This window comes from Chanodichthys erythropterus, chromosome 2 (assembly GCF_024489055.1).
Source record: "Chanodichthys erythropterus isolate Z2021 chromosome 2, ASM2448905v1, whole genome shotgun sequence".
NCBI lineage: Eukaryota > Metazoa > Chordata > Actinopteri > Cypriniformes > Xenocyprididae > Chanodichthys > Chanodichthys erythropterus.
This window is the reverse complement of record NC_090222.1, coordinates 26,907,731-26,934,615: the sequence shown is the minus strand read 5'-3', so window position 1 is coordinate 26,934,615 and position 26,885 is coordinate 26,907,731.

The window sequence follows — 26,885 nt, the reverse complement described above, 5'->3', positions numbered from 1 at the left end:
AACATTACAGAAACTCCTCTAAATGTCCAACATAAGTGAACATTAAACACTAACATAAACTAACAACATCTTTCCCTTTACTGAAAAACACATAAAATACCACTTTAATCCCTAAATTTACTCTCCTAATGCAGTCCCTTGCAAAACATGCTGGGAACTACGGATCCACTGCCCAGTTAGTTATGTCAACATTAATTTGTGCGTTTCACTCAGCAATGCTAAGTTGACTGAACAAACACTTACTAAGTAAAGCTGACAATACAAATTTTTTGGTATAGAAACAACACAGTTAAATTATGTTCATGTTGTTACATGGGTTTTTTTTAATTAATGTGAACAAGGGTGGTTTGAGTGAAACTAACACCAGAATATATCACCACCGACTGGAGTTATGAAAATATATGGGAAATAATTTGGCTTTTCAGGGCAATGACTAAAAAAGTTTTCAGTTTGCCACTTTATTTACTTGATAAGAACCATTTTCCCTCCAAACTGACACTTGACGAATGTTAATTTTCGACCCTGAATGTAAGATTAGAAATTTACAAAAAACCATGTTAATGAATTTTATGGAAATTAATAGAGAACACAAGTAAGTTATGTTGAAGAAGAGCCATTTTGTTAAAAATATAGAAGAGGAAAAAGGAATAATATGGTTCAAGAATGAATGTGTTGCATTGAGTACAATGCTGATAAAACCAATAACTAATAAATAATGAAAATGTTGAGTATTTAAGGAACCACATAGGAATATGTATAGATGGGGAACTGAAGGATGAACTAGAAAGAGAATCACATCTGTGCTGAGGCGAATGGAGGAATCTCTTAATCAACTCCATTATAATGTGCTTTTTTTGGTTAGCTTGTAAAGAGTACATTTTGTTTTTATGTTTCAGAGTATTGCTCATGCTCAAACTTGTTGGAAGGACTTTATAACACTAACATTGTTTTTATAGTCAAATTTCTCAGAAATTTGTAAAACATAAATGAATGTTTAGGTCTTGTTTGACTCATTTTCTTCAAGATGAGTGGTTCTTTTCACTTGTCCCCTATTAGCATTCCACAGCTAGCTGGAATAGCAGGCTGTTTAGTTCTATATGATCATACTTATGAAATTATCAATTTTTGACAATCCTTTCCTATGACTTTCCTTGAGCCAAATGAGTGAAATCTGTTCAGCACACTACAGGGACCAGCTTGGCATAACTTTATGATAAATGACTACTCAATTTTCGTTAATTTTCGGCTATTTTAAGTTTTCAGCATAACAATGTCTCTCCAATGACTTGCATTAGACATTTTCACTCCTGAATATGAATTTAAAGAAACATTTCTATCATTCTGACAGACATTAGTTACACAAGTGCTACTACTGCTGGAAAGTCATGTTCTGGTTATAAAAACAAATGTGGGAAGATTTGGACATGTGCATCACCACAGTGGCCTGACAGCAACCACTGGCTTTGTTGACAGATTCTGGTTAGCACATATTATCTGCTTTACAAGAGGGAAGAAAAACTGTTTTATAAGCGAGTTTATATGTAAATCTTTTGTGCTCTTTGAATTACTGCGCAAAACAAATGTGCATAGAGGTGCAGTCACTGAGTCCAAAGCTTGTTCAGGGACTTTGTGTCTGCACCTTTACTTCTTCCTCAAGCCATCTAACACAGCCTTGGCTCAAGAACATTTGTTCCTTATTATTTTAAGTCATTTATTGGCTGGCCTGAGGCTGTGCCAATGCAAGAACAAACTCTCTAATGGGACACGACTGTGAAAAAAAAAAAAAAAAAAAACAGAGACTGAGAAAGAGAGGGCAAGACTGACACAGAGAGAGACCAAAGAGAGGGGGGTGAAAGAATGGGCTATATAAATCTGAGGCCGACGCTAGAAGAGAGTTCTCTGTTTTTTTGTTTTTTTTATTAACATCGATTGCTCCAGGCTTAGCAAGTTTGTGTTTATGTGCTTCCACGTTTACAGCTCTATATAAAGTGTAGACTTCTTTCCAAACAGAGCTGAGAGGTTCACATTCATTCTGTTTATCATATGTGTTTTAATGCAGGGAGAGTTGTGGCCACTGCAGGCACAGCTTGAGAGATCCTAAAAATGTTAATTATTGCCTCATCAAGTTGTGAGGCAAACAGTGACCCATATGTGCATTCAATGCTGCAATTGTTTAGATAAGTTTACTTTCCACTTTTTTTATTATAAGTTTACATATACAGCTTGCATAATCTTCAAAATTTTAGCATTTAAAATGTGATTAATATAGTTCTGCCCTAAAAGATTAGGGCATATTTGCATATTTTATATAGAGCAGAATCATTTCTTAATTTACACAAATTATCTTTGTGCAAATATAGATTGCATATCCTTGTTTCTCAGTGTTGCTTCCTTGAAAATCAGTGACCCCATGCAGTGTTAGTTGTGTATTAGTCCAGATTGTCTTGAGTGGTGAAGAGTATTTTTGCCAAGCTTCACTGCACAACTCTCAAAATACTGAGAACCAAAGTTGTCAACATTATATACACACACACACACACACACACACACACACACACACAAACACACACACACACACACACACACACACACACACACACACACACACACACAAACTGTCCTGTTAAAATATTGACTTTACCTTGGTTCTCATATACTTTATACACCAATCAGGTATAACATTATGACCACCTTCCTAATATTGTGTTGGTCCCCTTTTGCTGCCAAAACAGCCCTGACCCGTCGAGGCATGGACTCCACTAGACCCCTGAAGGTGTGCTGTAGTATCTGGCACCAAGATGTTAGCAGCAGATCCTTTAAGTCCTGTAAGTTGTTAGGTGGGGCCTCCATGGATCTGACTTGTTTGTTCAGCACATCCCACAGATGCTCGAATGGATTGAGATCTGGGGAATTTGGAGGTCAAGTCAACACCTCAAACTCATTGTGCTCCTCAAACCATTCCTGAACCATTTTTGCTTTGTGGCAGTTTCCATGAAAGGGTGTACATGGTCTGCAACAATGCTTAGGTAGCTGGTACATGTCAAAGTAACATCCACATGGATGGCAGGACCCAAGGTTTCCCAGCAGAACATTGCCCAAAGCATCACACCGCCTCCGCCAGCTTGTCTTCTTCCCAAAGTGCATCCTGGTGCCATGTGTTCCCCAGGTAAACAATGCATTCATCAGATCAAACCACCTTCTTCCATTGCTCCGTGGTGTAGTTCTGATGCTCACATGCCCACTGTTGGTGCTTTTGGCAGTGGACGGGGTCAGCATAGGCACCCTGACTGGTCTGCAGCTATGCAGCCCCATTCGCAACAAACTGCGATGCACTGTGTATTCTGACATCTTTCTATCAGAACCAGCATTAACTTCTTGAGCCAGCCTTCGCTCCCCACGTGCATCATAGAGCCTTGGCTGCCCATGACCCTGTCACCGGTTCACCACTGTTCCTTCTTTGGACCACTTTTGATAGATACTGACCACTGCAGACCAGGAATACCCCACAAGAGCTGCAGTTTTGGAGATGCTTTGACCCAGTCATCTAGCTATCACAATTGGGCCCTTGTCAAACTCGCTCAAATCCTTACGCTTGCCCATTTTTCCTGCTTCTAACACATCGACTTTGAGGACAAAATGTTCACTTGCTCCCTATAATATATCCACCCACTAACAGGTGCCGGGATGAAGAGATAATCAGTGTTATTTACTTCACCTGTCAGTGGTCATAATGTTATGCCTGATCGGTATATATATGAATTAGCTTCTTAGTCAGCTTCTTAAATGTTTATATCATATTTTAAAGCTATATACATTTTTTTAAATGTAAACTATGTAAACATATTAGCAGAATGTACTTTTTAAAATCACTAATTTACAGAACTGCAGGACATCATGAACACAGAGCTTGAAATGAAAGCCCAGTTATCAGAAAGAGCATACCGAAGGCTGGATTCTAGTCATATATTAATTCTATCCCTATTCTAAATGACACAGTCAGCCTGTAATTTGCACTGAGAATCCTTCAGAAATAGGCCTAATCTGCATCCAAGCCACTTTCTTAACACACAGAGAAAGTGTATGCTGTTTTTTTTTTTCAGCCTGTCTTCATCTCAACTGAGCTCCTTAATCTTGGACTCCCTCTTTCCCTCCTCTAGCAAAGTCTTCGTCCGATATCTATAGTGAGTAATGAAGTAATTTGAGCCCTAAAGCTCTGCCAACTTCCTTTAATTCAGGCTGTTTCAAGAGACGCAATTTACCACATCTCAGCCGATTGTCCTTAGCGAGGCAGCAAGGGCCTTTTACAGAGCTGCTGGTGAATGTTGCTGTCACCCTGATTTGTGGTTCTGCTTTCCGCTCCGAATTACACTGGTAGAATTAGTGCAGGTTTGGCAGTTCCCCATCTGCAGTGTGACTATAAACAGAAGCTAACAATGAACAACAAGAGCTTGGCTACAGAATTTTTATATATTTTTTTGTGCGTGTGTGTATAATGACTATGCAGTCAGGATAGGAGCTGTGCTCTCATAAATACAACTGATTTCTCATAAGGCAGATGGAGTCTGGTATATTCTTATTATTTGTATTGAGTGTTCTCATTAGTGTGGAGCTTTACAGATCACCACAACTAAAGAGAGAGCAGGTAAGATTCTAAGCGGAAAGTGAGTCTGCTTGAAAAATGCGTGACAAACACAATCACAACTAGCTTAAAATGGTATTACAAAGCATGCGTGGTATTTCTTAACTCAAAAAATACACATATTATAAACAATCTTCGAAATAAATAATATTTATAATGTATAATTTTATAAATAATTATCAGTTAGTCTTCTAAATTTATATACAGTGGGTACGGAAAGTATTCAGACCCCCTTAAATTTTTCACTCTTTGTTTTATTGCAGCCATTTGCTAAAATTATTTAAGTTACTTTTTTTTCCTCATTAATTTACACACAGCACCCCATATTGACAGAAAAACACAGAATTGTTGACATTTTTGTTGACATCACATGTCTTAAGTATTCAGACCCTTTGCTGTGACACTCATATATTTAACTCAGGTGCTGTCCATTTCTTCTGATCATTCTTGAGATGGTTCTACAACTTCATTTGAGTCCAGACGTGTTTGATTATTCTGATTGGACTTGATTAGGAAAGCCACACACCTGTCTATATAAGACCTTACAGCTCACAGTGCATGTCAGAGCAAATGAGAATCATGAGGTCAAAGGAACTGCCTGAAGAGCTCAGAAACAGAATTGTGGCAAGGTACAGATCTGGCCAAGGTTACAAAAAAAAATTCTGCTGCACTTAAGGTTCCTAAGAGCAAAGTGGCCTCCATAATCCTTAAATGAAAGACGTTTGGGACGACCAGAACCCTTCCTAGAGCTAGCCGTCTGGCCAAACTGAGCTATTGGGGGAGAAGAGCCTTGGTGAGAGAGGTAAAGAAGAACCCAAAGATCACTGTGGCTGAGCTCCAGAGATGCAGTCGGGATATGGGAGAAAGTTGTAGAAAGTCAACCATCACTGCAGCCCTCCACCAGTCGGGGCTTTATGGCAGAGTGGCCCGACGGAAGCCTCTCCTCAGTGCAAGACACATGAAAGCCCGCATGGAGTTTGCTAAGATGGTGAGAAATAAGATTCTCTGGTCTGATGAGTGCTTCTACTAAATACTGAGCAAAGTGTCTGAATACTTAGGACCATGTGATATTTCAGTTTTTCTTTTTTAATAAATCTGCAAAAATGTCAACATTTCTGTGTTTTTCTGTCAATATGGGGTGCTGTGTGTACATTAATGAGGAAAAAAATGAACTTAAATGATTTTAGCAAATGGCTGCAATATAATAAAGAGTGAAACCAAGACTGCATTAAAATAACTTTTTTTTCTATATTAATATATATTTTAATGTAATTTATTCCTGTGATAGAAAAAGCTGAATTTTCTAGCATCATTACTCCAGTCTTCTGTCACATGATCCTTCAGAAATCATTCTAATATTCTGATTTAGTGCCCCAGAAACATTTCTTATTATTATCAATTATAGAGTATATAATATTATGTACATTATAACATGTTCATCTCATTTTCTTTCTTATTTAAAAATATATTTATAAGATAATAGGCAGGTTTTAGCACTGAAAAATTATGTGCATCCAACTTGTGAATTCGCCTTTCACAATCAGAGAGGGGGGTTACACGAACACTGCCTGTCTGCCAAATGAAGAACGAATAAATGACGAAGAGAATTAGTTAATTAGCATCATGGTGAGTAACAGGCTGAGGCACCATGGGTTTCATTTTAAAACAGTGGCATCTAATCAGCATAAAGTGGAACTCTTATTACCACCAACACTACGTGTCTTGGCTGTTTAGTATAGTGCTACACTGCTTCAGTACTTCACCTTTTTGTCTAATCAAATGCCAAAAGTCTCTCAAGAGGTCCTGGTAGCATAATGTTTTTCTTAGCTTCCGCTTGAATAAATATCTCTTGCATTTCTCTTCTATCATGCTTCTAGTCATTAACAATCAAATACTGTCAGTCTCCACGGATTACAGACCTCCTGCTTGTAGAACTACATCCTACCAACAGCCCATCTGGCATCTGCTGCAGAGACAGAGTGAGCAGGTGAACCTGGCACCCTGCCTGTCTGCACAGGCTCTATCCAACCTCAACGCACCTGAAAGAAACTCCATCTAAAGCATGAGGTTTATAAATAGAGTCCAGCTCACCATGAGCATTTCATCCTAGGATTGCAAAGTCCATTTGTCAAGTTACAGTTTTGGTCAAATCTGTAGGCAAGGAAAATCACAAATGAGATCTATTTAATACCTATTTAATACCACATGATCTTATTCCTAAATGACAACTATTCGGCTATGTCTATTAAACCTTGATGACAGCAGAACATTCAAATCTGCATTCAGTAGCAATCAAAAGAGAGTAAAACACCTTTTGAAAGTTTGACACTTCAAATAAAGATTGTATCAATTACATCGTTGCACCAGTAGGTGGCGACAAGTGACTGCTAAAAATGTAATGAAACAGTAATGAAACAAGTACAGGTGCTGGTCATATAATTAGAAAAGTTCATTTTTTTATTGTCAATTATTTTTAAAAATGAAACTTTCATATATTCTAGATTCCTTACATGTAAAGTAAAACATTTCAAAAGTTTTATTTTTATTTATTTTTATTTTTATTTTGATGATTAGAGCGTACAGCTCATGAAATTCCAAAATCCAGTATCTCAGAATATTAGAATATTTCCTAAGATCAATCAAAAAATGGATTTTCAAAACAGAAAACTTCAAGTTCTTTAAAGTATGTTCATTTGTGCACTCAATACTTGGTCGGCAGCACATAATACAGCAAATGACTTGCTCCTAGCACAAATTACAGCATCAGTGAAGTGTGGCATGGAAGTGATCAGCCTGTGGCACTGCTGAGGCACTATTGAGCCTTCAGATCATCTGTATATCGTTGGATCGACTGTTTCTCATCTTTTTCTTTTGAAATATCCCATAGATTCATGGGTCAGGCATGTTGGCTGGCCAATAAAGCACAGTAATATCATGGTCAGCAAACCACTTGGAAGTGGTTTTTGCACTGTGGGCAGGTGCTAAAGTCCTGCTGGAAAAGGAAATCAGCATCTCCATAAAGCTTGTCAGCAGATGGAAGCATAAAGTGCTCCAAAATCTCCTGGAAGATGGCTACATTGACTTTGCACTTGATAAAACACAATGGACCGACACCAGCAGACGTCACGGCACCCCAAATCATTACTAACTTCAGAAACTTCACACTAGACTTCAAGCAGCTTGGATTCTGTGCCTCTCCAGTCTTCCTTCAGACTCTGGGACCATGATTTCAACATGAAATGCAAAATGTACTTTTATCTGAAAAGAGGACTTTCGACCACTGTTCACTGTCCAGTTCTTTTTCTCCTTAGCCCAGGTAAGATGCTTCTGATGTTGTTTCTGTTTCAGAAGTGGCTTGGTAGTCCTTTTCCTGAAGATGTCTGAGTGTGGTGACTCTTGATGCGCTGACTCCGGCTTCATTTGACTCATTGTGAAGCTCTCCCAAGTGTTTGACTGTCGGCTTTACTTGACAGTATTCTCAAGCTTGTGGTCATCCCTGTTGCTTGTGCACCTTTGCCTACCCAATTTCTTCCTTCTAGTCAACTATGCATTTAATATGCTTTGATATATCACTCTGTAAACAGCCACCACATTCAGTAATGACCATCTGTGACTTACTCTCTTTGTGGAGGGTGTCAATGATTGTCAAGGAATTTATACTGTAGGGATGGTCATTTAATGATACTCAAATGTAAATATTCTAATATTTTGAGATACTGTATTTTGGACTTTCATTAGCTGTACGCTCTAATCAACAAATAAAAAATAAAAAAACCTTTTGAAATGTTTTACTTTACATGTAGGGAATCTAGTATAAATGAAAGTTTCATTTTTAAAAATAATTTACAATAAAAAAATGAACTTTTTCACGATATTCTAATTATATGACCAGCACCTGTAGTCTTTACGAGCAAGTTTTGAATCATTCATTCAAACCTTTTTTCAAAAAAAAAAACAAAAAAAAAATTATTTACTTTTTATATTAACATTTTGCCTGAACCTCTAGTAAATTATGTTACTTTGTTATAGCTGTTGTTCAAAATCATGGTAGAATCGATTTCTATTTTAAACCAAAAAAAAAAAAATGGGATTCTCAATTTATCCAGAATCGTGCAGCTCTGCTTATAGTCTTACTATATGACAAGAGTAGTCTTATTTTTGTCAACTTCTATTTCTCCAGAGGATTTTTAGGAGAAACATCTGAGACAAAGTTGATACATTGATTAAAGGAGCCCTAAGCTATATAAAAAAAAGCATCATCTGACCAAGAAATTATCATTAAACACAGATGTGGTTTAAAATCTCTTTGATAATGAAAGATTGGCAACATTATCTGCCATATTAACTTTTGACTGGCTAGGCTAGATATGATGAGTTTGCATTTTGACTGTGGAACAAGTGCTAGTGCATTAAACACACACTCATCAGGATGTTATAGGTTTATACTTCATTATTCAGTCAGATTTTTTAATTATTTTTTTTTTTTTTAAAGGTGAAAATACATTAAACTTTCGCCCACCATGGTGCTGATATAAAGAGAAGCACTTATTTGTGAAAATGAGTGCAGTATAGTGTTTGTGCTCGGATAGCGGGGTTGGATGGGTCACAGTCTGCTGAAAGCATTAGCAGAATGAGAACAACTAAAGAGAGGGATGGACAAGTTAATGACAGAACAACAGCACAAATTTCATCAGGCAACACTGAGGATTCCTTAAATGGATCCAGCAGAGGCCATTGTGTACATTTAATTTCTCCGCCCCCAAAATGCATTAGCTCTCTTCTTTGTAAACCACAGATCCTGGTAAAGGCCCATTAAAAGTTCAATGCTTTTATTAGGTTAAAATATTACCATTGAAATGCTCAAATTGTCTTGCACACATAAATAGGTTCACAGCTAGCAGCTTTAATGAGTATAAACATGAAAATGTTTTTGTCACATGTGCATTTGATGTATAATGGTGGTCACACTTGGCTTTTATTTTTTATTTTTTTATTGTTTTTTAATTACATTTTATTTTTTTCTGATTTTTTATTTTGTTTAATTTTAATTATACTAAAAAGCTAATTTCAATACATTATAATTTATAAATTACTAATACATCACCAATATGTGATTAATGTAAAAATACAAGTGCTGTTGTAAGAAAACTGTCTACTCTCTGTTGCTCTACAATTGTATCATATTCACATTTTTATACTATTTTCATGCAATTTAAGGCTATCTTCTGTTATATTGTGCAGAAATGCTATTTCTGCTTTGTAGCCTTGCAGTGATAGGAGTGTTTTATGTAGCCCCAGAGATGTCTCTGTAATGTAAGTTCAATGACATCGACAATAATATAGAGCAGTAAAGTCAAAGGCCTTATTACTCCAGCTCTAAAGTCTAATCACCTAATTGCTAATTAACCACATACCATGCATTAAAAGATTTTGAGAGAAGTGAGATTGATCGTGGCTATCACTAGTGTTTTGATCCATAAACTAATGGAGGACTCAGAACACCAACAGAGAGCAAAGAGAATGAAGACGCTGACATTTTGCTTTTGAAGATTCGGGCGACTGCCATATACTCAGCAGATATGCTGTTTTATTGAAACACTTCACTTTAATGCCAAAAGGAGATGACGAGATGGTACAATGCTAAGAGGAAGCTTCAAACCTTGTACTAATGAATGTACTAAGTGAATTGATTAAGACAAATTCAGAAGGAATATATATTTGACTCATTAAATGAAAAATTTTAGCTCCAAAATCTGATAAGATTAGGTACAATACTTGATATGCACTGACTGCACATCAGTTTAATCTCATCAATTAATCTTCCTTTAATTTATTTGAAATAGATTTGTATTTTTATTAAGCCTTGTAAAGGCTTTACTCTCACTTTTGATCAATTTGATGCATCATTGCTGAATAAAATGATTCATTTCTTTTTTATAAATAAAATCACACTGACCCCCTACTTTTGTTTTTTTTATTGAATATAATAGGCTTATTATGGAATATTTGTGTAACATGTATTTATTTTATGTTTTCTATATTCATTTATCAAACTATTTATTGAACATTAGCATCTTTTATCATATTGCCAGTTTATAAAAACAAGAGGCCAAAAGCTACAGTCATGCCTACAAAAACTTTTTACCATAGTAAAATCCCCACATTGCTTTAATAACTTAAAGCCAATGGATATGCCCACTTCAAAATGATCTTAGGGACCACCATTAGCTTTGTCCCATGCAGTTATAACTTTGAAGTCTGCATATGTTATTGAAGTCTGCTGATTACAGTTATTACTCACCCACATATAAAAACTGACCAATATTTTCTTGTGATCTTGGTTGTTATTGGCACAAAGACCCATGGTCTGGAACATTCTGAACCTTTCCAGAGCATTTCCTGTTTGAGGCCCAAATGCCTCATCCATCTCCATATCTATAAGATTCCTGCAAATATAAAAACATATTAATAAACTACTAATGGCATATATATAAACCCAATCATTTGATTGTGAAATGTGCAATGCAATCATTTTGTTTGTATTGTGCAGATGATTGCTCAGTTACAGTGTTTTTTAATCATTTCTTTTAATCCTGATCCATGCAAACTGTAAAGGTCAACTAGAAGCCTGTAATCCTCTCACAAGAAGCACTTTTCCACCAGTTACAGCCTCACCATTGTGGCAGAGATACAGGGACATTTATTCAGTTGTTGTTTTGGTTTTTTGATGTAGGTAAACCACAATTGAGGTCAGAAAGTGAAGTCTCCTCAAACATTTCCTCCACTAATATGAATCATTCAAACTCCTTAACATACACGCGCACACACACATTTTTGTACATCTATCTTTGTGAGGACATTCATTGACACAACACAATGCAATCTCTAGCTCCCTACCCTAACCTTACCCAGCACAACTAGGTGCCTAACCCGAACCTAAACCTAAACCTAAACCTAAACCTACCCTTGATTTAATTATAACTTTATGTCTTGACCCTCAAACTGGCCTTTAAAGGGGTCTCAGAAAGTGAGGAACAGCCAAAATGTCCTCACTTTACTCTTTGTCCTCACTCCAATGGTCTAAAACACAAACTCCTAGCTGTACAAGTACACACACACACAAACACACAGTGGATGTTACTTCTTGCTCTGTGTGAGCAAGAGACACTTACGTAATCTAACCAAAGAAACCAATCACTGCTCTGATGATATCAGTTAATTCATTGTCTAAACAAAGCATTTGAACACTTAAAGGTGCAGTAAGCGATTTTTGAAAACTGTTGCAAGTGGATCGGACCGAGCACCACAAGCACCACAACAAACTTGTAGCCAATCAACAGTAGGGGGCGTGTCCACTCATGATGGAAGAGGAGAGCAAGTGAGCTGCACAAAAGGAAGATTTGAAGAAAGACTTTAGAAAGAGCGATGGCTGAGACATTACAAAAGAGAAAAGATCAGAGGAATATCACTGGAAAAAGAAGAGCTTAGGACCTGCATTAATATTTGAAAAGCTTTCCAGAGCTTGAGATAGACCGAGAAGCCCTGAAAACGGATGCTGAGGTGTTTCTGCTCCATAGAGTATGTGAGTAACAATGGTTTTGAGTTTCATGTCTGGAGCTGGTGTGCTACTGGCGACGAACAACAAACTCTTGCTTGTATATGTTCTTGTGTACTGTATGTTCATTTTTGTGCTTCCTTATTCAATTGTTTGTCATCTTCGCTTTGTTTTTCATGAAGCATTATTTTGCATTGCTTCAGAGACACTCTTGCATTGCGTGTTCGTGCGTTTTGGGGGTGGAGCAATGAAGGTTGGGGTGTGTTTGTGTTTTGAGAAATCACATACTGCACCTTTAAATCACTGTTAAAGATTATTTTAATATCTTAAAGGCACACTAACGTTAAAATATCCAATTAATCACTAGAACAGTGTTATATATTTTGTTGACTTGTGTACTTACATTTTCCCAGATGTTTCTAAGAATGTTTAAATCCAGAGAAATTAGCGATTTTAACCAGGACACGCACCGTGTCCATGCATCGCCTATTAGTGACATCATACCTGCGTTACCCTCAATTTTATTTTGTAGAAACCATGGAAACACCAAAGACGCTTTAATAGATTACATGTTTTATTAGACAAGGGAAGAACTGTTTGGTTACATTTATAGACAGAAAACTAATTATTGTTATATACCTCAACACGCTATATATTGAATCTTGTTTTCTTGAATTTCTGTCAATTTCAGTTGGCTAACATAGTATAACCAGATACAGCTTTATTTTTAGTAAAAGTAATACAGCATTTTCTCATTGTATGTTTTTAATTGCTATTATATGCAGAATGATCACGCCAATAAAGTACTATGAAAATGAAAACTGAGCTGGAGAGAAAGAGGAAGAAGGAGTTAGTGAATAGATGGCATTACTTATTTCTTCACAGGTAGTATAGATCAGTTTTTTAGCACAGTTTGAGGTTCTCTGCGGGTCCATTCTTTCCCACACCCTCTCTGGGCTATTAAATGACCTGCCTCTTGCTGCCCACAGCGGGACATGGGATGGCAGCGCCGGTATGGAGACATTAAAGCCAGCATGGGTTCTCATAAAATATATGGATTTTTGTGATAGCCACATCGACAGCATTATGCTATTGGCTCTGTATCTTATTCACAAAAGTGTTTTCTGTGCAGCCATTTCACACTGCAAAGTGGACAATGATGGAGAAGAACAAAGAAACATCAAGTCATTGCAGTTCTTATCGGTGGAAGCCATGTAAATAGCAACCGGTGGGTGATAGGTTTACTTTGTCAAAAGGAATGAATATGCAGGGTTGAAGGGAGCATGTCTACTTCACTATCTTGCACGCATTTTCAAATGTTCTCGTTCCTCTTCTCCCAAGGAGGAAGGGGAATATGTATACACACGCCGCTTCAGGTCAGGGATCCCATGTAAATTGCATCAATCAGACAGCGCCCTATTGTCATGCAAATGTCCGTTGTGTGGAATAAAGGCTCTGGTGAAGTATCGCTACAAGATAAGTATAGTTAGATAGAAGCGTACATGAAGTGCCTGCCAACCCAGAGCATTGAAAACAAGCCGGGAACGTTTGGCATATCGGAATGTGATTAGGTTGAGCAGTTCGGGCAGATTGAAAGAGATTGTCCAGATTGTCTCATCAGATTGCACCTCTGTTTTTCGACACCCGCGCTTGCGTGGGGTTGAGCGTCTCAGTTATTACTGTGAGCTGGAAGCCATATTGCGAAGCTGTTTCTACAAATAGCCGCCTCTACAAAAAGCCTCACAGATGTCACTCTGCGTTTGCACCCTTCCGTCCTGCTGTGTCTGGTTTATCTGTCTGCGGCAGAACGCACCTGAGGAACAGTGAGGTGTCATCGTAGCTGTCACCTGTGGGAGCAGGGAAGCTTTCCCCACCGTCCTGTTCTGCCTTTAATTGCTGTCACAAGAGTGAGGAAGGGAGGGCTGGCATCCCCTGACAGCCTAATTAGTCTTCTGTAGTGCAGCTCTGGGCAGTAAACAGAGACAGACTCTGATGCGCAGGTCCATAGGCGCACCGGTTCGGCGGTTGTGGAGGAGTGGGAGAGGCTCCTGGTGTGTTACGGATCATCAGACCTCTAACACCCTTATTAATAGCTCTATCCATCCTACTGCTTTGATTTCATTAACACTGTGTCACCTCAAGGCCCCAGCCAGGCCCACAGGCACTCACTATCCTCACACACACTCGTGTCCGCTGTCTCCATCCGCTGACCTCCCCCTGCTGTACAAACGCTCATTATGCAAGGGACTCATTACGCGATTATTAAATACATGGCCTCGCATATGAGAATGCATCTGAATATTGATTAGATTCAAGTGCGATTTGTGTGTAATTTGTAGGTAAACCATGTGATAGGATTTCAATTTGCAAGGAAGACAGAAGGCTGCTGTTTTTTATAGGCACACGCCGTGCGCAGGAGGTGGCATACGGAAGATTGTTTGATTAATCACAGAAATAACTTCAGACATCCTCATGAACTGCGTTACTAGTCCTGGCAGCATGTCCAGAATGCAGAATTCAGTTAAATTCACAGATGTATGTTGTGCATATAACCTAATTAAAGATGAAGTGTGTAATTATTTTGATGATAAAATACTTTCTCTTCTAGTTTAATGGGTCGAGACAATGAAGTAAGCCATTCCCTGACAAGTGAAAGCACTGTGGCTCTGTGATGTTATAAAATATTGCTGTGTTTATTTGAGCAGAAAAAATGGAGCGGGTGATTTTCATGACATCCGGTTTTATTAATGGTCTTCGCACGTTTATTCTTGCTCCAATCATTCTCAGAGCGACACATACAGCTCAATCAGTGAAGACCAAGGCTGTGTCCAAAAACGCATACTCTCTTGTGTAGGTACTTATTTTGAGTAATTACTTCACAACTGCTAAAAAAGTACATTCTGTATAGTATGAGTGTGTGTAGTATCCAGAATGTAACCCAGACGTACAATATGCTGTCATTACCATGTGACCTGTCAGCGTCTGTTGTGTTGCTTCACTGCCATTCACAAATCCTCTCCCATGACCTCATGGGACAGTAAAGTGTCCATTGTATGCACACTTCAGAATTTCGTAGGTCATCCGGGTACTTTTTGCCTACTCTTTTATGAGTACTGTGAATTCGGCCATGCTTCTTTTGTCACATACTGTTTTTCAGCTTTTAGGGAAGTATGCAATTTCGGATGCAGCCCAATTCTCGAGTTAATGAGTCTGATGAGATGGTTCTTGTTTACGAATCTAAAGCTGTCTCATTTTAAAGACTGTGTCCTCCGGAGGTCTCATTTGTCGGCTGCATACATCATCATCAAGGATATCTCATTTCAGAAAAGTAACTGTCTGTTATTCCTTTGTAAATTGTTGTAATTTCTATATGACTTTGGAACGTAATGGTTACTTTGCTGAAATGAGGCAGCCTCGATGAGGCCGACAGATGTGACATCCAGACAGTGTTGCCAAGTCTGCAGTTTTCTTGCAAAATTGGGCTACTTTAACACTGTTGTTGCATTTTTTTTTTTCATGTCCGTGGGTTGAAGCGACCCCAAATAACACAATATTTATCCCCTGGGATGCGCATTTCACAAAAAATAAAAAACGCACCAAAATGTAGATTTTACCCCCCGAAATGCTGTTTTTTACCCCCTGAAACGTGATTGGGCTAGTTTTGGGCTAGATTTGAGAAGCAATTGGGTGGGTTTTGTTGTGAAAACCTGACAACCCTGCCTCAGAGGACGCAGCCTTCTAAATGAGACACAGCATAAAGCATACAGAGTGACAAGAAAAGTCTCAAGCAAAAGATTCTTATTAGCTGGTTCTTTTTTATGAATCGAAAGCATTCAGCACAAACAGTGAAGTCAGGTTCTCAAGCTAATGACTCTTAAGCCGTGGGTATACTTCATTTTTTTTTACATGTACTCTAGTGTACGCTCAGAATCCAATGCACAGCCAGAGATTGTATATTATAGGGAGATGAGAGGGTGTTTCTCTTACCATTGGAGAAAGCGTAACGGCTAACTTAATCACGTGCGTCACCTCTCAGCCTATCATGTAATGGCCTCTGGTCTCGTTTCATGCATACCGCTCGCGCATACAGGAGCGTTAGCAATAGCCGTTACGGTTTTGCCTTCCAGTGGCTTTGGCACAGCCTTGCAAAGTATACTTCGTACTCATACACAGGCGTTCAACCCATGCGAAGTTTTGAGCAATCTCTCGCCACAAGTGACAACCCATGTAAACATCTTTGTATTCTTTCATGCTAGAGTTGTACAAATGAGAGTTCTTTCTAACCTCTTCGTACAATATCTCGTTTATGTAGGCCTCCATTGTCGCTGTAGCTTGCTTGCATTCCGGTCTGCTCTGTTTATGCAGTTTTTCTTCAGGCAGTAACACACCAAGCCGACACAGATGAACTAGTGGCGACGAAAGCAGACTGCGGGGTTGGCTCATGTTGGCAACGTCTGGGTCCAAAGTTGGCCTGACACACCAAACCGACACTGGACGTTGTGCCTGCACAAGATGAAATGCCTTTCCGTATCAGCAGGTGGCAGTAGCTGAACAGCCAATCAGAATGATCAGATGGCCAGACAGAGCGACTAGCTCAGATGCTGATTCAACATAACGAATTGGCCGAAAAAAAGCCGACGAGGACCAACTTCAGCCGACGGTGCGTAACACACTGAGAAAACTTAGTCGGCTGATGAACAAAAACTGCCCGACGGCCGACAGTCGGCTTGGTGTGTTCCGGGCTTTTGACTACCTTGCGAATCCACGCCCCCAGGGCACGGTTGCCACCTTGTGGATAAACTAATTGCTACAAATAAATAAATGTGCATGTGCGACCTGAGTGTACTAGTAAATGTGGTTACAAAAGTCCAGCGGTGCTCATACAGTAGGCTACTTGTGTGCTCTTCTGATGATAAAATTCGCTTCCCATGGACTGTACGCTGACCCTCACGTACGCGTAAAAAGTGAACTATACTTTAAGCTTTGTGAGGTTTTTTTTTTCGCAAAGTATATAGCTAATGACTAATGAAGTCTGATTCTCGAGTGAATGACTTTGAGTTTGTTCTTTTTGTGAATAGAAAGCATACAACATGCATAGTTAAGTTACATTCCTGAGTGAAAGACTCATTTTTTAAACTATTCACAAATACTTATGAATCTGTTGGAGACATTTCTCAATTAATCTAACTCACTTACCGAACCGTGAGTCATTAATTTCAAAATGTAACAAGAACTTAAATCAGGGTAATTAAACAACTGGTTGTTCATATGAATAAAGATGCTCATTATGAGTTTTGACAGTGATGTTTTTTAAAAATAAATTAATTAATAAAAAATGTTACCACCACATTTGGCAACAGAAATGCATTTATTTTCCCAGTATTTTTATTTTTAAATTAATTTTCCCCTTAGTATTTCTAGCTAAAATTTAACAGTCATTAATGGATGCGTTAAGGAACAGGAATCATTAAATTCTTCTTTACTTCCATTCAGTTCTTTTGGAGAAATGACAGCATCATTTTGCGGTCCTTAAATTGTTCTGGAAAGACCGCTCGGCCCATAGCAGCTCAGGAATAGGGCAGCTGATGTCAGCAGGAGCCAGACCACAAAAAGAGCCAGACCACAAAAAAACCCAGACGGCTTAGAGACCCAGAGTAGCACTGACCCTTTCTGCCCTCATGTCTTCCAAAAAAATGTTTCTTTATTATCATTTATGTGCCCCAGGGTTCCCCCAGCCCTGTCAGAATGAGAGTGGGAGCTGGAGACGCATAGATTAAAAATATCATGATTGTTTTTAACTCACTTAAACTAAAATAATGTGTTCTTCCTAGAAACAAACAATGTCCATGTTACCGAAAACTGCATTTGGATGACAAATAATTGCAGATGCAGGAAAATGCCAATGCTGTTTAGTCAAATGAAGAGGATCAGCTTTGAGGAGCTCATAGAGGATGAAATTTAATTTTGGCATTGAGGGATGAGGGGAATTTAGATTTGGTCCACCAAACTGCTCTTCAGGGTCAACTCATTTTCTTCAGCTATAGGCCTATAGCAGGATGTGAACACAATACATGTGCAGAGCACGTAATTTAATTCCATACATCTTAACAGAGAGCTGAAGGTGACAAAACACAACTGTTGTTGATAAGTTTTGTTTGTTTAAAATCAGTTTTAACTTATGACAATAATACACACATCTAACAAATTTCCCTGTGCTCTGACATTATGAAAAAAGACAGAATTTGGATTAAGATTGTTTTATGATCACTAAATAGTTTAAAACATCCTATCTATTTGCCATACTTGACAGAATCATTGGTTCTGCAAAGTCAAAAAGGCACATCTTTGCAAGTTTAAGATCCTGCTAGGAGAGTGATTTTCCATGTGGAGCTGGCTGCAGAATTGATGTTTTATGAATTGTGGAGGGGTTGGAAGTAACAGTTTGGGAGCAGATTTGACTTGCAGATGGCACTGAGACAGTTGCACCCCATTGGATGATTGACAACATCATACAAGGCCGTTTCTCTTCAGTGATGCTCAGACCTTTTGGAATCAATCAAGGACATACTGTATACAATTGTCAACCTAAAAACATAGTACATTAGCTTCCAAACATATCGGTAGTTCTGGATTTATTCAGATAAATAACATTGAATTTATTTACAGATCTGAAAATGTTTCCATAAACTGTAAGCAAAAAATTCTAATCCCAGAGAAATCTTTTCCTAGCTTGGACAGTGACATTAATCAAAATTAATGACATTAAGTCTTATTCCTACTGTTTTTATTGTAGTTTTTGTAATTTTTTTTAAAATTTTGTTAATTTTTAAAAATCTTTTTTTCCATATTTTTATTTTGTAATGGTATAAGTTGGGTGAGAAATTGAACTCTATTGGTAACGATGGAACTTGCGACCATAGTTCGCTGAATGACACAAACCAGAAGCACTCTCTCTCTCTCTCTCTCGCGCTCTCTCTCTCTCTCTCTCTCGCGCGCTCTCTGTCGCGCTCTCTCTCTCTCTCTCTCTCTCTCTCTCTCTCTCTCTCTCTCGCGCTCTCTGTCGCGCTCTCTCTCTCTCTCTCTCTCTCTCTCTCTCTCGCGCTCTCTCTCTCTCTCTCTCTCTCTCGCGCTCTCTGTCGCGCTCTCTCTCTCTCTCTCTCTCTCTCTCTCTCTCTCTCTCTCGTGCGTGATCCCAGTTCTCTCAGACAGCGCGAGATCAGTTCTCCTTACGCCTGAATGGTCAAATGCACATATAGTTGTCAAAATGTCCATTGTGTGGAGTATCTCACGTAAATACAGTCAGTTATGGCCTAAGTGAAAGTAAACAGGTTGGTAAAAACAGGATATGTGTTAGTATATTACATCCATGGATTTGGTCTTAAAGGAACAGTAGCCTAATAAAATATTTGTCTGTCATTAATGTTAAATGTCATTAATGTCATTACATGGTAAATAAACCTACTGTATCTGAAAAACAAGTTTATTTAATTTGTATCTCTATCATATTTGTTGTATTGTTTGTAATTTGTTTGTAAATGGAAATGACATTGACGGAATCTTGTGATCCATACATAGCCCACAGAGTTCCTGTCCTTAAAACTGGGACAGAGTAGTCTCCATCCACAACGGTGCAGCAGGCTAAATCAGCTATTAAGCATAGAGACATTGTGTAGCAAGGGAGAGGCGGCCCAGCCTTGGAGACAGTAGACCATCCTGGCACAAGTCAACTATATCTCAGCGTCGAAAACTTGTGTTTGAGGAAGCGTGCCGGCAAGAACAAGCAATGAGATGTGCAAAGGCTGTCTCCCAAGGAAAACAAGGGCGGTGGATGATATGGGAGGGAGTTGAGAGGCGAAAGATCTCTTGGAAGGAACTGTGGGGTATGGAAGCATTTCAGATTAGTTTCATGTTACGAACCACCTATGATGTTCTCCATCTCCATCTCCAGTGAACCTCAGCAAATGGTATGGAGGTATGGAGTTAAGCTTGACATAAGGTTGGTATACATGGAGGCACAACCAGGTGCTGAAGTGTCTTGCAGCATCATTGGACTCCAGGTGGACCTCCATCAATGCCTTACCTCCTCCGCCATATCTCCATGCCCACAAGTTTGTGGGGGAAGGAGCAAGGGAAGTAAAAGTGAAGACAGTGAAGTGGTGAACAGCTTTGGAGAATTTGATGTTTCCCCATTCAACGAGATAGGAACTGTACTTGTACTGCCCGAGAGGCGTTTCAAAGATGGCCGCCGAGTGAAATGACTTGCCTTAAAGGGACTTTGGATTTACTTGAAAACATTTTATATAAGAATTCAAGAACCAATCAAGGACATATTTGTCTGAAAATGAAAGTGACGTGTAGCCAAATATGGCGACCCATACTCCAAGTGCACACACACACACACAGCAGTGAGTATTGAACACATTCACACTGTGAATACACATCTGGAGCCATTTTTGCTGTGGCGCCGGGTGAGCGATTGGGGGCCTTGCTCAAGGCACAGTTGTGGGTAATGAGAGTGGAAGAGAACGCTGTTTATTCACTCCCCCACCTACATTTCCTGCAGGTACTGAGACTCTAACATGCAACCTTCAGGTTACAAGCCCGACTCTCTAACCATTAGGCCACAAATGCCCCAATTCTAGAACTATTCCAGCAGGCTTTGGATGCTGGATGAACCCTCAAGTCAGCTCTTTTTAATTTAATTTGATTCAAGCTGAGCTGAACAGAATCACAGGTAATGCCTCATTTTTGACCTTATAGAATTTAGAACTGTCAAGGTCAGACCACCTGCCTCAAACACTGCAATTTCACTGTGCTCACATTTGTAATAGGCTAAAATGAAAGAGAAAAAAAGAAACACAATTATTGAGACACAGCAAAACTGAGCTATTGTACAGATGAACCATCTGCCAGCTCAATCTGAATGTCACTGAAATAGAAAAACCCAGGTCTTACAGCACTGAAAAGTTTCCTACAAGAAAAGTGAGGATGTTAACATTTTCAACTCATTCTTTGAAATTCTCTTGTCTCAGTTGCCCTTGAGTGTCTTTGCTCCCTTGAGGCCACAAGCAATGCACAAGAGATCGCCAACTGTTGAATGTTTCATGCCGTAGCTATACTTTGTTCATTGCACATGTATTTTTAGACTTAAAGACTGCTCCATGTGTGGTTTTATATGATTATTAGTATAAGCTTGGTCTGACTACAGCTTAATCATGGATCTGGTCAGGAATTAACTTTATTTCTTCCTAGCAGATGCTTTCTTAGTAAAGCATGCTCATTTAATTCCAGTAAAATAAAGTAAAATAAAGTCTAAAGTGCTGACAGCAATAAAGCCCCACCTAAGAATATAATGTTGTAACCTACCGCATTAACTGATTCTGACCAAATGTATTTTGTAAAGTCGTTTTTAATGTCCTCGTCTACTAAACAGAACAAGGAATTTAGGGGGATTGAAGAAGGATTAGAATTTAGAGAGTAAGTTACACTTCATTGAGATAAATGAGTTTAAGTTGACATGATAGTTAGTAAGATGTCTTGTCTAGTCGGTGGAGATTAAGATGCGTTGTGTGCTAATGTCATTTGTTGATTCCTTTGGCACACTCCTTGCTGTTGGGATGTACTTCAGGTGTCTTGTTATTTAAAATGCTCCAATCATGAAGAATCACATTCTTCTTGATCTTTTGAGATGAAAGAGTTCACTATAAAAACACACTGTAACTTTCAGAACACAAAAAAAGGCATTTATTGAAAAGTGGGGAAATGGCTCATTCTGTATTTTCATAACTTTTTGATGAAAGACAGATACATTTGAACACATGTAAATCCATTTCAACACATGACCACGCACCTCCACACGCCAGCGGTACCTCCCTAAATGCTGCCTGTCGATTGAGGGTGAAGTAGCAGGAGGAAGTAGGAAACTATTATTCCAAACACCAGGCAATCTGATAAGAGTTTAATGTGGGAAAGTCTGTCAAACTTTGTGCTTTTCCTGACTGTGGCACCTGCCACTCTGCATTCCCTTCTGAAGCATGTCAATTTTAGGAAAAAGTGAGTGGTATTTTAACAAGTGAATGTGAGTGAAGAGTGAATTTAAACAATAGCTGCTTTTCCACTGTCAGGCTGAATGGTTCTAAGAACGTTAAGGTATGGTTCCGGTTATATTTCCAATTGAGCTTGGTTCGGCACGGCACAGTTACAAAGCATTCTTTGCCTGGAATTCTGAACCATGCTGGTAGAATGCCGCAATATCATCACTGAAGTTTATAATATGCCGATGTCTCAAAGACACCTTTAATGTTCTGATCAAGGCACAATGTTCATATTCTCAGTTGTGATCCAGAAGTCTCTGTTTCCAGGAACAGAGACTTCTGGATCACAAACCACATGATTTGCTACAGAGATGATGACAGCAACAGGATGTGTAGCCAGCGTGTCTGTGTATGTTTGTGTGCCGGAGTATAAACACAGTGTGGGTAGGTCATATGATAGACCACATAGCACTTTGAGGTTTGTGTCCATGTTGTTAATGATAGTGAAGAGTGAATGTTAGAAGGAATGTTAACGTGTTAAAGATTCAGTTACATTTAAAGCTATAGTTTATTTACACTGAGAGAAGTAAATCCGGTTGATATTCATAGTGTTTTAATTTCTATTTGTTTGTATGGAAATGATTAGGTTAGAAGATTTACTTTATATAGGCCTATGTTCATGGAATTTTCAAATGTTCTGAATAAGTGTTACAGTATGAAAAATGTCTTTGAGCCAGACAGTAAAAATCTAAATTCAAATCAGATTCTATACCAAATTGGTATTCAAGAGCTTTTGTTTTGATGATCCCTGACACCCTCTGAATCAGATAAAGTCGAGACATTAGGATCAAAAGAAACAGAAGCAATTAAAAGGGAATCTTTTTAAAAATAGTCCTGCATCGACAGCTCCCTGACCAGGATAGCTGCTTGAGAGGAAGAGAAACGGAAAACACGTTAAAGATTTTGTCAACATCTATTACAGAAGAGTGAGCAGTCAAAGGATATAGTAGAGCTTTATCCGCACTGAATGAATTTGGATCTCTTTCTTTTCCAGAGAGCTCACCACAGTTACTGGGCTTTTAGCAAATATCCAAGTGCCAAAGGAAATTACAGATAAATCTATCTGTAAATATGCCAAACCAACCAAAAACCCACAGAGGCCGTGAAAAGCATGACAAAGCAAAACACAACGATAATTTCACAGTTTGCACTTAAACATTTTAAACTCTTTGCCATGTTGGGAATTATTAATGTTCTTGGTTCAACTCTTCTCATATTTTCTTCCCTTATTTCTTCTGCCCTCTACACTTTACCTGTTGTTCTTTCATATGGTCTTCTACATCCTTCTCCCCCCAAGAAGATCATGGACTTTAGAGCTATAATTTAACCCTTGTATAGTGACTGTGCTTGTTATTTTTCCCTCTTATATTTTATTGTTGGAACAAAAATAAATAATATATAAAACTGAAAGGAAGAAAATGTGTTCAACAACATCACATGGACGTGGACTTTAGTGACTGACCACTGCAGAACGCCCCTGGTTTTATGGTCCATGGCTAAGCTCTGTTGGAAATCTCCTGTCAAGGGAGAACTGAGCTCTCTAAAAGTGCCCACTGAACCAAGTTGATCTCCTTTCAGCTTTAGTCCAGAGAACCTCTGTGACCAAAACCACACTGTTGAATGTTTGTTCTTCAAAGTATATGCCTAAAGGTGTAAGAAAGTAACCAGGGCACAGGGCAAAATTTTCCAAAATATTTAAAGCTGCAGTCCTCAACTTTTTTGGGTTAAAAATGACCCCAAATCAACTTTTGAACAAGTACATAACCAGCCAGTGTTCAAAACTATCTAATTATCTTGTCTCGATTCACAACGGTTAGCTTGTAATAATGTTTTATAATTAGAGCGAACTGGCGGATTTCCGCGGGAAATTCAAGCATGCAGCAGTTCCTCTGTGCGTCATTACATCACGTCCGTAAACAGAAAAGAGTCCTGTCGAGAGGCTCAGTTAAATCATGTGAGGAAGCTGCCGGTAGTGGCACGTTTATAGCCTTTTCTCACAGCAGCTGAAATAATTAAACTTATCATTTTTATGGCGGATTGTAATCCAGAAAGGTCCAAATGACAATCATCAGTGACAACTGGAGATTCAGCCGTAGACAAAAAGCAAAAGACTTCGGACTGTGGAGTGGATACAGAAATTGAAATCTACAGGTAACGCTAATACACACTAAATACACATAGTCACGCAGTGCTGATGTTGTTAACATTAACAATTTGAGAACAATATATCAGTAATAATAATTTGCACGGTTTGGCGTGATCCGAGCGAAGCGATCGTTACATTTAATCATCATTGGCAGCGCGATTTATTGAAGGCCTAATGATTTTTTCCTCAGTTGGTCAAAACAAAAGTGGCAGAAATGTTACTTACTTGTTCAGATGATATTTTCCAGTGAAAATTCTTATATTGGTCATACTTTCAAGACGTAAAATCTATGATTCTGAAGTACAGTATCCACACCGGTGCGGTGACTGACAGCAAGCATTAGATTCATCCGCGCTGACGAGCTGTGCCGAGGCACAACACACGTGCAGATAACTGTTCCGCATATGACTGCAATTGCATGTTTCAAACAGAGATGGCGACAAAGAGGAAAAACTGCCGACAGCAGCTTTAACATGTTATATATATATATATATAGATTTTTAATGTTTTTAAAAGAAGTTTCGTCTGCTCACCAAGGCTACATTTATTTAATTAAAAATACAGTAAAAACAGTAATATTGTGAAATATTATTACAATTTAAAATAACTGTTTTCTATTTGAATATATTTCACAAAGTAATTTATTCCTGTGATGGCAAAGCTGAATTTTCAGCATCATTACTCCAGTCTTCAGTGTCACATGATCCTTCAGAAATCATTCTTATATGCTGATCTGCTGCCCAAGAAAGATTTAATGTGTACAATTGTACAAAATATTTGTGTACAATATTTTTTTTTTCAGGATTATTTGATGAATAGAAAGTTCAAAAGAACAGTGTTTATCTGAAATCTAATCTTTTGTAACATTATAAATGTCTTTACTGCCACTTTTGATTGATTTAATGCATCCTTGCTGAATAAAAGTATTCATTTCTTTAATTTCTTTTCAAAAAAATAAAAATAAAAATTCTTACTGACCCCAAACTTTTGAACGGTAGTGTATAATGCTACAGAAGCTTTGTATTTCAGATAAATGCTGTTCTTTTGAACTTTCTATTCATCAAGGAATCCTGAAAAAAAAAAAAAAAAGTACACAACTGTTTTCAACATTGAAAATAATCATAAATGTTTATTGAGCAGCAAATCAGCATATTAGAATGATTTCTGAAGGATCATGTGACACTGAAGACTGGAGTAACGATGCTGAAAATTCAGCTTTGCATCACAGGAATAAATTACTTTGTCAAATATATTTAAATAGTACACAGTTATTTTAAATTGTAATAATATTTCACAATATTACTGTTTTTTACTGTATTTTTAATTAAATAAATGTAGCCTTGGTGAGCAGACGAAACTTCTTTTAAAAACATTAAAAATCTTATTGGTTCCAAACTTTTGGACTGTACTGTATATATATATATATATATATAGCATTTATTGAGTAATGAAGTGCATTATTTACAAATATATGTGTATGTGATGTTGATTTGAATGTATTAGTAACAACCATAATTGTTCATTCTATATTGAGTTGACTCATTTTAGATGGGACCTATAATGCCTCTTTTACAAGATGTAATATGAGTCTCTGGTGTCCCCAGAATGTGTCTGTGAAGTTTCAGCTCAAAATACCCCACAGATCATTTATTAGCTTGTCAAATTCGCCCCTATTTGGGTGAGAGCAAAAACATGCCTTGTGTGTGTGTCCCTTTAAATGCAGATGATCTGCTGCTCCCGGCCACTTTCAAAAGCGGCCGGAGCTTTAACAGCTCATGCTTCAGTTGCTCAACAACAACAAAGCTGGAGAATCTCACACAGCCAAAATGACAATTGTCAGTAATGGTGTTCAGCCTTACATTGTTCAAACCGGAGTCGGACACTGATGGAGAGAAGCAGAAAGAAGTTATAAGATTTAGAATGGAACTTTAAGTTTCTGAATGGTTAGTGGATACATTTATGTTGCTGTGGAGTTGATTCAACACATCGACTAGCATGTGCTGTCATGTTAATCTTTTGTGCAAATCCAGCATTGAATTGACCCTCTTTGTGAAACAGTCCGGCGTAAAATGACAGCAAAGCAACAAAACTCATCTACAACGATTCTTCCTCTTCTCTAAAGCAGCCCAACATGGCCTCAGCCCCTTTGTTGCGTGCTCTCTGGGGCTTGTTGTAGACCCTACCAGCTGTTTGTTTGTAGTCCTTAAATAGCAACATTCTTTAAAAGAAAATATCTCTCTTTGCTTTGAACTTTGAGCATCGTAACTTTGCAGATGTTGTTTATGCTCTAATAACAACATTACACACTAACTAAAGTTACAAAAGTGAAATCATAATCAACCACCCCTTTAAAGTCGGCATGTTGCGATAGTCTTTTCTTCCCTATTGTGATGTATATTCAAGTGAGAAAACCCGTAGAATAGGACTTAGCCATCAGAAATTGATTGGATT